This window comes from Talpa occidentalis, unplaced genomic scaffold, assembly GCF_014898055.3.
Source record: "Talpa occidentalis isolate TD23 unplaced genomic scaffold, MPIMG_talOcc4v2.1 talOcc4.6, whole genome shotgun sequence".
In the NCBI taxonomy this organism is placed as follows: domain Eukaryota; kingdom Metazoa; phylum Chordata; class Mammalia; order Eulipotyphla; family Talpidae; genus Talpa; species Talpa occidentalis.
The window spans coordinates 87,036,261-87,047,349 of record NW_023604972.1 but is presented as its reverse complement, the minus strand read 5'-3'; the positions used below and the strand labels follow the sequence as shown (position 1 = coordinate 87,047,349).

Sequence of the window (11,089 nt, the reverse complement as noted above, 5' to 3'; positions counted from 1 at the left end):
AAATTTTTTTTATTTATTTATTTATTTTTTTAAGTATTAAGTTTTTTTTAAATAGTAATTTTATTTAATATTCCCCCATACAATTGCAAACGCCCCATTCTGACCCCAATCCTTCCCCTCCCGCCCCCACCCCCCAAAAGTGTCTCTGGTTCATAGTTTTTGTTTGATTTTGATTTTCACTTTCTTATATTGATTTTCCTGGTCCCTTATTTAAGTTTTCTAGATCCTGCTATGAGTGAGACCATCCGGTATTTTTCTTTTTCTTTTTGTGGCTTATTTCGCTGAGCATGATCCCTTCCAGTGCCATCCATGTTGCTGCAAATTGCATGTGTTTATCTTTTTGAATGCTGAGTAATATTCCATGGTATATATGTACACATCTTCTTGATCCAGTCATCTATTTTTGGGCATTTGGGCTGTTTCCAAAGCTTAGCTATTGTAAACAGTGCTGCTATAACATAGGAGTGCAGGTGGCTTTGGAATTGATGTTTCTGTGTCCTTTGGGTAAATACCTAGGAGTGGAATTGCTGGATCATATGGAAGCTCGATGTTTAGTAGGTCCAGAAATCTCCACACAGCTCTCCATAGTGGTTGGACCAGTTTGCACTCGCCACCACAGTGCACGAGAGTTCCTTTTTTCTCCACATCCTCGCCAACATTTGTTGTTGCTAGTTTTTTTTAATTGTGCCATTCTCACTGGTGTGAGATGGTATCTCATGGTAGTTTTGATTTGCATTTCCCTGATTACATGTGTTGAACATTTTTCATATGCCTGTTGGCCATTTGCATTTCCTCTTCAGAGAAGTTTCTTTTTAGCTCTTCTGCCCATTTTTGACTGGATTATTTTCTTGTTGGTTGAGTCTCATCAGCTCTTTGCAGATTTTTGTGATCAGTCCTTTATCATTAGTGGTTGGGTGCAAAAATGTTCTCCCCAGTGTGGTGGGTTTCTCTTTGTTTTTGTTATTGTCTCTTTTGCTGTGCAGAAGCTCTTTAATTTGATGTAGTCCCAGCTGGTTATCTTTCTCTTCCTATCACTGCTTTGGGTGATGTGTCTGTAAAGATGTCTTTGATATGCAAATCCCGTAGTGTTTCGCCTATATTTCCTTCTATGTATTTTATGGTTTCAGGTCTTAATGTCTAGTCTTTAATCCATTTTGAGTTGATTTTTGTGTATGGTGTGAGGTAGTGGTCAAGCGCATCATCTTTTGCATGTAGCGACCCAGTTTTCCCAGCACCATTTATTGAACAAACTTTCTTTGCTCCAATGCATAGTCTTTGCTCCTTTGTCAAAGATTAGTTGACCATAATCTGTGGGTTTATTTCTGGATTTTCTATTCGATTCCATTGGTCTGTATGGTCTGTTCTTGTTCCAATACCATGCAGTTTTGATGATTATGGCTTTGTAGTATAGTTTGAAGTCTGGGAGTGTGATGCCTCCTTTCCTTCTTTTTTTTCAGTAGAGCTTTGGCTATTCGGGGTTTTTGGTGATTCCATATGAATTTCATCAATAATTGTTCTATTTCTTTGAAGAATGCCATTGAGATTTTGATTGGAATAGCATTGAATCTGTATATTGCTTTTGGTAGGATGGCCATTTTAATAATGTTTTATTCTTCCAATCCATGAGCAGGGGATGGGCTTTCCATTCCATCTTTGTGTCTTCTTCTATTTCTTTTAACAGTGTTTTATAGTTTTCTTTGTATAGGTCCTTTACCTCTTTTGTTAGATTTATTCCCAAATATTTGATTTTTTTTTGTTTCGATAATAAAAGGGGTGGTTTTTTTGATTTCTTCTTCTTCTTCAGATTTAGTGTTTGTGTATAGGAAGGCTACTGACTTTTGCGTGTTGATTTTGTATCCTGCCACTTTACTGGACTGACTGATGAGTTGAATTAGTTTTTCTGTGGAGATTTTGGGGTTCTCTATGTATATTATCATATCATCTGCAAATAGTGATAGTTTTGACTTCTTCTTTTCCTATTTGGATTCCTTGGATGTCTTTCTCTTGTCTTATTGCTCTGGCTAGGACTTCCAGTATTATATTGAAAAGCAGTGGTGAGAGTGGACATCCTTGTCTTGTTCCAGATCTTATGGATTGCTTTCAGCTTTTCACCATTGAGAAGGATACTGGCTGTTGGCTTGTCATAGATGGCCTTTATGATGTTGAGGGGTATGTCCTTGTAATCCCAAGAATTTCAAAGGGCTTTTATCATGAATGGGTGTTGCACTTTGTCGAAAGCTTTCTCAGCATCTATTGAATTATCATATGGTTTTTTATATTTCTTTTTGTTGATGTGTTGGATAACGTTGATTGATTTTCGGATGTTAAACCATCCTTGTGCCCCTGGAATGAATCCAACTTGGTCGTGGTGAATTATCTTATGGATACATTGTTGGATTCTGATAGCTAAAATTTTATTGAGGATTTTGCATCAGTGTTCATTAGGGAGATTGGCCTATAGTTTTCCTTTTTTGTGTTGTCCTTATTCGGTTTTGGTATTAGTGTAATATTGGCTTCATAGAACGTGTTTGGTAATGTCCCTTCCTTCTCAATTTTTTGGAAGAGTTTGTGAAGGATAGGCACTAATTCGTCTCTGAATGTTTGGTGAGAATTCATTTGTAATCCATCAGGTCCTGGGCTTTGTTTTTGGGGAGGTTTTTAATTACCATTTCAATTTCGCTGCTTGTAATTGTCTGTTGGTGTTCTATTTCTTCTTTATCTAGCTTTGGGTGATTGTAGAGTTGTAGGAATTTGTCCATCTCCTCTAGATTGTTGAACTTGTTTCCATTAACTGTTCATAGTATTACTCTGATTATTCTTTTGATTTCTGCTGGGTCCGTTGTGATTTCTCCTCTTCATTTATGATTCTGTGTATTTTGTGCTTTCTCACTTTTTTCCTTTGTGAGCCTGGCTAGGGGTTTGTCTATTTTTTTATTTTTTCAAAGAACCAGCTCTTGGTTTCATTGATCTTGTGATTGTTTTTTTAGTTTCAATTTCATTTATTTCTGCTTTGGTTTTTATTATTTCTTTTCTTCTACTGGTTCTGGGGTTTTTTTGTTGGTTCTTTTTCTAGATCTTTGAGCTTTCGAGATTAGGTTGTTTCTTTTGAGTTCTTTCTTGTTTTTTGATGTGAGCGCTATTGCTATATATTTTCCTCTTATTACTGCTTTTGCTGCATCCCATACATTTAGGATATTGGTGTCCTCCTTGTCATTCAATTCAAAGAATTTTTTAAATTTCTTCTTTGATCTCCTCGTTAGTCCAGTGGTCTTCCAGTAATGTGGCTTTTAATCTCCATGAGGTAGGATAGTTCCTTGCCTTCTTTTTATGATTTATTTCTAGTTTGATGCCTTCGTGGTCAGAAAACATGGTTGGTATGATTTCAATCTTGGTGTATCTGTTGATGTTTGTCTTGTGCCCCAGTATGTGATCGATCCTGGAGAATGATCCGTGTGTGCTTGAGAAAAATGTGTACTCCGTTTTTTTTGGGTTTAGTGTTCTATAGATGTCTGTTAAGCCAAATGCTCTAGGTCCTTATTTAGAGCTTTAGTTTCTTTACTTATTTTTGTCTTGTTGATCTATCCATTGTTGATAGTGGTGTGTTGAAGTCTCCCACTACATATGTGTTTTCTCTGATGTCTGTTTTCAGAGAGGACAACAGTTGTCTGATATATTTTGGTGCTCTTTCGTTTGGTGAGTATATGTTATGAGTGTTTATTCTTCTGAAGTATTGTCCCCTTAATCATAATGTAGTGACCATTGGGGTCTCTTTTTATTTTTTTTTGAGTTTGAAGTCTGTTATCTGATATAATGTATACTGTTCCTGCTTCTTTTTTGGCCATTGGCTTGTAGGATTGTTTTCCTCCTTTGACTTTGTTTAGGCCTATTTTTATCTTTTGTAGCTAAATGTGTTTCCTGGAGACAGCAAAAGGTTGGGTTTTGTTTCTTTAATCCAGGCTGCAACTCTGTGTCTTTTTATTGAAGAGTTTAGTCCATTTACATTAGAGTTATATTGATATGTTAGCATCTGTATTTGCCATTATGTTTGTCTTCCTTTGATTTTATTTATTTATTCTTTTAATAACTTTTTTTTTTTGGTCTTCTTTCGTGGTTAGTCGTCCCTCTGAGGTTCTGGCTTTAGGATTCCTTGTGTATTTTTTTTGGGAGTGGGGTTTAGTCGCAATGAAATCCGGAGTTTCTCTTTGTCTGGGAAGGTCCATATTCTTTCTTCATGGAGGAAAGAGAGCTTTGCGGGATAGAGTATTCTTGGTTGGCATCTGTTTTCTTGGAGTCTGTTGACTATGTCCTCCACTCTCTCCTTGCCCGTATGTTTCTTCAGAAGTCTGATGTCAGCCTGATTGGTTTTCCTTTGAATGTTATCTGTTTCTTCCCCTCTTGTCAGCTTCATTATTTTTTCCTTGTCCTGGATTCTTGGAGCTTTACTATTATGGTGTCTTGCTGTGTTTTTCCTTTCGTCGTGGAAGTTTGGTGTTCTTCTTGCTTCTTGTATATCAATTTTCAGCTCCTTCTTCTCATTTGGGAAGTTCTCTTCAATTATATCCATGAATATTTTCTCTGTTCCTACATCTCTCTCCTCTCCTTCTGGAATTCCTATAACTCTTATATTTCCTTTCCTCATGGAGTCAGATAGTTCCCGAAGTCTTTCTTCATTCTTTTTCCTTCGTACTTCTCTTTCCTTTTCTGTTTTGGTTCTTTTTATTTCTGTGTCTTCAAGATTACTTATTCGTTCTTCCATTTCATCTATTCTGCTTTCATTGCTTTCCCAGAGTTCTTTAGTTCCTCCATTAATTCTTTGATCTCCTGCATTTCTCTTACTTCCCTCTTTAGGGACTCAATTTCCTTCTTCTGATCTATCACTTTTTTAATCATGGCAATTTAAATTCTCTTTCTGGAAGGCTCAGAAGTTCTTTCCAAGTTGCTGTCGTTGCAATCTGGGGAGTGGTTTTCTTTTTGTGGTGTGCTTCTTTCCTGAGGAGTTTTTAGGTTGCGTGTGGTTCTTCTACTCCCTACTGTCTGTTTTCTAATTTGTCGTATGCGTTGGGACACGGGTTTGCTCGGACTGACTGACATCTTGGTGAACTTCTCCGCTCCCCTCTGGCTCTTCCAGGAGCCATCTCTGTCTTCTGGGGGAGCTTTCTGCTGGTTTTAGGCAGTTTTTACTGAAGAAATGTCCCTGTTCGCAATGGCGAAGCGGGATGCAGTCCCTGCGCCTCCGGTTTCAGGCACACTCTTCTGCGCACCCGGTCTGCCCCGGACGTGGGTGCCTGCTCCCTCTGTGGGCTCAGACTGCTGGTCGGAAGGGGCCTGGGGTGGAATAACTTCCCGCTGGCCACTGGGTCCTCCAGAAACCTTCTGCCCTTTTCAAGCAGTCTTAAGAAATGTCCTGTTTTATAGGGTGTTAGTGACTTTTTTTTTCCTGGTCGCTAGGTGGCGCCAGATCTCTCCTATTGTCCTTGGGGGGCTCTGTTTTCGCCTCCCCCCCCCCGTGGGACAGAGAACAGAGCGGGAATGGTAGGGTACACCTCAACAGCTTTGGGGTGCTGTGTCTGCCTTGTGCCCCACCGTCGTGAGAACCACGCCCCCGAATTTTCGTGCCCCGGGTCTCAGTTCAAAGCCCTCAGTTCCAGGACGCGGGCTGTAGCCCAGTTCAGTGGCGCGGGAGGGCGCCTTTTTGCACCGCTCCCGTGCCTGGGCGCCTGGTTCCTGCTCACTCAGGGAGGGACCTTCACCTCAGTGAGGACCTCCGCGCGTCTCCCCGCAAGCCTAGGTCGTCTCCCTGCAAGCCTAGGTCGCAGGCGCGGGGACCTGGGCAGCCGCGATCCCAGTCTGCACTTGCTTTTCAAGCGCGCCGAGCGAGCCGCTTTCCCCCCGCGCGCAGCTTACCGGCAGCCCTGGCGGCTGTGTGCGCGTCTCCCGGGGTCTTTGTTCTTCTCTAATGGCGCCCGGAGCCGTTCGCTAGCCGCCGCGGCGAATCCTGCAGGGTTCGCCTCAGCTCCCGTTCACGGGGTATGGTGGCTGCAATAGTTCCTTTCCACTCACGGTCCCGCTTGCTACATCGTTTGTTCTTGTTGGTTGTTTTGGTTTGTTGTTTTCCTCCTCTCTCTGCGGTCGGAGAGTGCCGCCTCTGGTGGGCGGGGGAGGGGAGCAGGGTTCTGCGCTTCCCTCCCTTCTAGTCCTCTTTTATGGCCAGTTTCTTCTTCGGGCAGTTCGCTGGCGTCACCCGTTTATCTTCCGTGTCCCAGTTCTCACTGGGACCTGCCGCTTTTCCTCCCTATTCACTTTTTTTAATGGGAGATCTTACTCGCAGCGTCTCCTCGCCGCCATGTTGCTCCGCCCCCCAGTCCGAAACTAATATTTTGTCTTTAATTTTTTCTAATTTTTTTTTCAGTAGTGGTGTGACATTCATAAATCAAATAACACTCCACCCAAAGGGACCTTGTTGATGGTCTATAGGCTCAAAGTATAAATAGAAATCAAATATTTCTGAAATATCTAACAGATAAAATTTTTAGGAGATACATGCAATAAACTCTACTAGCTGGTCACAAAACTAGAACATAGGATTCCAGATGTCCCCAAACTTAAGTGAACTCTCATCTTAAGCTTTATATTTTGCTTGTCTAGTTTCACTAATAACACGAACAATGGTTCAAATCCCTGAAGTATTCATTATAGATAAGGGCATATCCTACAACAAACTTGTCAGGAATTTCAAGTCCAACAAATTCCAGTCTACATCCAGCACTTTAAGGGGTCATTTCACCCACAAGCTTGAGACCATAACTATTTTGGGATTATGCTGATTCACCAAAGAAAGCAAGGTTTGCATTGGTTTGCCAAAGTCAATTATATCTTTACCAATCAGGACATTCTTTCCAGTTTAAGTTGAGAGATCATCTCCACCGATCATTTTATGTTTCCTGTTGACTGATCATTACAGTAGCACATCAGATAAAATCTGCAGTCATAGAAATGGATCTATCACTATTGCAATCCAGTGCTTTGATATAATCCAACAAGTTAGTAAAAGTACTTACAGTCCCCCCTGAGCACATAGAAGGTTATATTGTGATGGCCTCCTGTCTCCTTTATCACACACTTCAGCAAGCTGTCCATAATTAGTCCCTAATGAATAAACACCTTTTTCAAATCCCTAGCATAATGATTAAATATGCAAAATAAATCTAGGTCATAACCTGATTTATCATCATTAATCACTATTGTGGGGCTTCAGGTCTCCATACTGAAGACAGCTGGCACTCAGACTGAGGGCAGTCTGGGGAAGAGGGAACCTGCATGTCCTGTATTTTTGTTTGTTAAAATCCGGCAACCCAAATCAATGCGTAGTTTATAACAAAATAGTGGATGGATTCTCCTGCATAATGATTTCAATAAATGTTGACAAAGAAGTTCCCACATCATGGCTACATGCATCAGAGTACATTAATCCTTTGGCCTGTCATGCTAGCTTTCCCAGCAGCCAGAAATCCTTCCTTAGCTGAATGAGAATATAGGAACAAGCGTTGTCTTTGTTTTTTTTTTTAGGCCAGAAATGCCTTTTTCTCTCTCAGGACATTGAAGACAAATTAGCCCAAATTCTGCCACTGAACTGACTTCTCCAATTCTCGTTTTTGTTGTTAAATAAATAATATTCCATCTTGGAAATTTCAGTATTTTAATATTTTAATTAGAATATTGATGGGGTCTTGGAGTAATTTATCAACATCAGATACTTGTTTTTATTTTTATGGAACTTGCTTTTTATTTATTCCTGTAATTTTCATTTCTTTTCTTTAAAATCAAGTTTGGTTGATTTAACATTTTTTTACAAAACTATACAATTTCAGTGGCACAACTTCAGACCACCACTGTAGCTTCCCTACCACTGCAGCTCTAGCGCCACACCCTGTCACCCTGACAACCCCCCCTTCCCCTCTGGTGACCACCATATTTTTCACAAGAGTTATTTTTTGTTGTGATTTACCAGTTTGTTTTCTCTGGTTATTTGTATTTCACAAATGAGTGAAATCATCAGGTAATTCTCTTTCACTTCCTGGTTTATTTCCCTTAGCATAATCACCCCAAATTCTATACGTATTATTGCTAGGGGCTCAATTTCATTTTTTAAAATAGCTGAGTAATCTTACATTGAGTATATATTCCACAATTTCTTTATCCAATTGTCTGTAGATGGGCCTTTAGGTTGATTTCATTACTTGACTATTGTGAATAACTAACACAGAGGTACATGAATCTTTTTGTATTAGTGTTTTCACATTCTTCAGATGAATACTTAGGAGTGGTACTGCTGGGCCATATAGTATTTCCACTTTTATTCTTATTTATAGTTACTGATTTTTTTCTTAATAAATGGTTTATATTTTTACTGAAGTAACATTTGTTTACAACTCTGTAGATGATCAAGAGTGTAGGATCGCACCACTTCAGATGTTACCACACCACACCCACCACCAACGCACCCATACATAGTCCTCTATTATAGTCCACTCTTCTCCTCCCCCTCTAGTAACCTCAATTTTACAGTCAGATTTCTAGGGTTTGTTTTTGTCTGACCCTTTATTTTGTTTCTCTGTATTCCATTTTTAGTTTTTAAAGGAATCCCCACACTGTTTTCCATAGAGGTTGCATCAGTTTTCCTTCCCACCATGAGTGGATAACAGTTACTTCCAAACCCTTGTCAGCACTTGTTGTTTCTAGTCTTTTTGAAATAGGTCACTTTCATAGGGGTGAGGTGGTATTTCATTGTGGTTTTGACTTGCATTTCTCTTATAATAAATGAATTTGAGCATTTTCCATGTGCCTCTGGGCCTCTGTATGTCTTCTTAGGAGGAGTATCTATTTAGGTCTTTTGCCCACATTTTGATTGGGTTTTTTGTTGTTGAGCTATATGAGTTCTTTATGTATTTTTGAAATTACTCCCTTGTTGGATATACAATGTGCAAATACCTTTTCCAGTTAGTAGATTTTCTTTATGTTTTTGTGGGTTTCTTTTGCTATACAAAAGATTTATAATTTGATGTGGTCCCATTTGTTAATTTTTGTGTTTATTTTCTTTGTCATTGGAGTTGAGTCCCCAAATATATCTTTGATATCCAGGAGTGTATCACTTATGTTTTCTTCTATGATTGTATAGTTTCAGATCTTATAACTAACTGTTTAATCCACTTTGAATTAATTTCTGTGTATGGTGTTTAATAATACCATAAAGTTCATGTATGAACTGTCCATTTAAGGGTGGATTTAAATTTGGGGTCTCAATTCTATTCCACTAGTTTGTGTGTCTGTTTTTGTTTCAATGCTATATCATTTTTATTACTATTGCTTTGTAGTATCATTTGAAACCAGGATACATGAAACCTCCAAGTTTCTTCTTTTCTCTCAGGATTGCTTTTTGGTCTTTTGTGGTTACATATAAGTGTTAGAAATGTTTGTTATTTTTGCTTGAAAAAAGTCATTGGGATTTTGATAGGTATTATGTTGCATCTGCAAATTGCTTTAGGTAATATGATCATTTTAATAATGTTAATTCTAAGAACCCATGAACATTATATATTTCCATTTCTTTGGGTCTCCTTCTATGTCTTTTAACAATGTTTTATAGTTTTTGATGTGTAGGTCCTTCACATCCTTAATTGGATTTATTCCCAGGTTCATATACTTTTTCTTTCTTTTTAAAAAATTATGTGTAGGGCCTCCCCGGTGGCGCAGTGGTTGAGCGCTGGGTTGCGAAGCTGCCCGCGGCCTCTGCGGCGCCAGTTCGATCCCCGGCTGCTCCCCGGCCACCGAAGGAGGGTCCCACATGGCGCGCAGACCTCTCCTGCCGCCCGCTGCTCCCCTCAGCAGTGTACTTCGGTCCTTCTGCCTGTTCTGCTCCCCGCTCTGGCTCTGGTGGATTCTCTCACCCTCCCGCGCTTCTGACTGTACCCAGTGCTTGTATAAACAAAACAAACAAATAAATAAATAAAAAAAAGACTGTCACTTTAAAAAAAAAAATTATGTGTATTGAGGTAACATTGCTTTGCAGCACTGTGTATGTTTCAAGGGTATGTTCATGCCTCTGCAAGTGCCTGCTCTCACACTGTACTCACCACCAAAAATCTTCCATCATAGTCCATTATCCCCCTCCCCACTTTGATCCCATCCTCTCACTCTCCTTTTCTGGTTATCTCAGTTTTCTGAAAAGAAGAGTTTGTTTTTTAATTTTAAAAGGTGTTCTACATATGCATGAGATCACTTGCTATTTTTATTTCCCCTTCTGATTTTTATTTTGCTTAACATAATCCCTTCCATAGTTCCACCCATATTGTCACAAGTGCAAAATTTCATTTTAAATAGCTGAGTAGTATTCCATTGTATCATATACTTTTTCTTAAAGAGATAATTAAAAACCTTGTTTTTGCTATCTTAATCACTTTTCCTTTGAAACTTCAGTTCTTTTTTTATGTTATCTTGCCAACTACTTGGTTAATTCTACTACAAACATCTTGCTCTGATGCTGTATTCTTCTCTCTCGGTTAGAAATTATAAGTTCCTGTTAGAAATCTGACCTTATTTGGAACCCCTGGAACTTATAATTTCTCTCGGTTAGAAATTATAAGTTCCTGTTAGATATCTGACCTTATTTGGAACCCCTGGGTAGCTGCATTTGCCTTTTGTCTCTTGTTCATCTCTCTCATTTAACTCCCATCACAATAAATACCAATATAAGAAAGGTTTCTAATAAAATTAAGTCCATGTTTGGAACAATCTATTATATGAAGGGTTAATAACAACTTTAGGTATGTGCTATGTCCTTACATTTGTTATTACATTCAAGCCTTATAATCCTATGAAATAGGTATTTTATATCCATTTTATAAAAGAAGAAACCAAGACACTGAACAAAGTAACTTGCCCAAGTTCACACAACAGGAAGTTTCTAGAGCTAGGATATGGGCCCATATCTCTGTCTCATTTCAAAATTATTCATGGATGTTGTGTTAGTCTCTACAGATGGGGCCTTGTTAGCCTGGCTTTAGTCAATTATGACCGGTAATAATCTGATGGA

The 11,089-nt window shown here is 39.1% G+C and overlaps 1 long non-coding RNA gene and 1 pseudogene across 1 annotated transcript in view; one reads left to right on the top strand and one right to left on the bottom strand.

Annotated features, from left to right (window-relative positions):
• LOC119260591 (uncharacterized) overlaps positions 1-11,089 on the top strand; it is a 412,686-nt gene that overhangs the window by 32,305 nt on the left and 369,292 nt on the right. The gene's annotated exons all lie outside the window — the stretch shown is intronic.
• On the bottom strand, positions 6,620-7,263 carry LOC119261141 (hypoxanthine-guanine phosphoribosyltransferase-like; annotated as a pseudogene).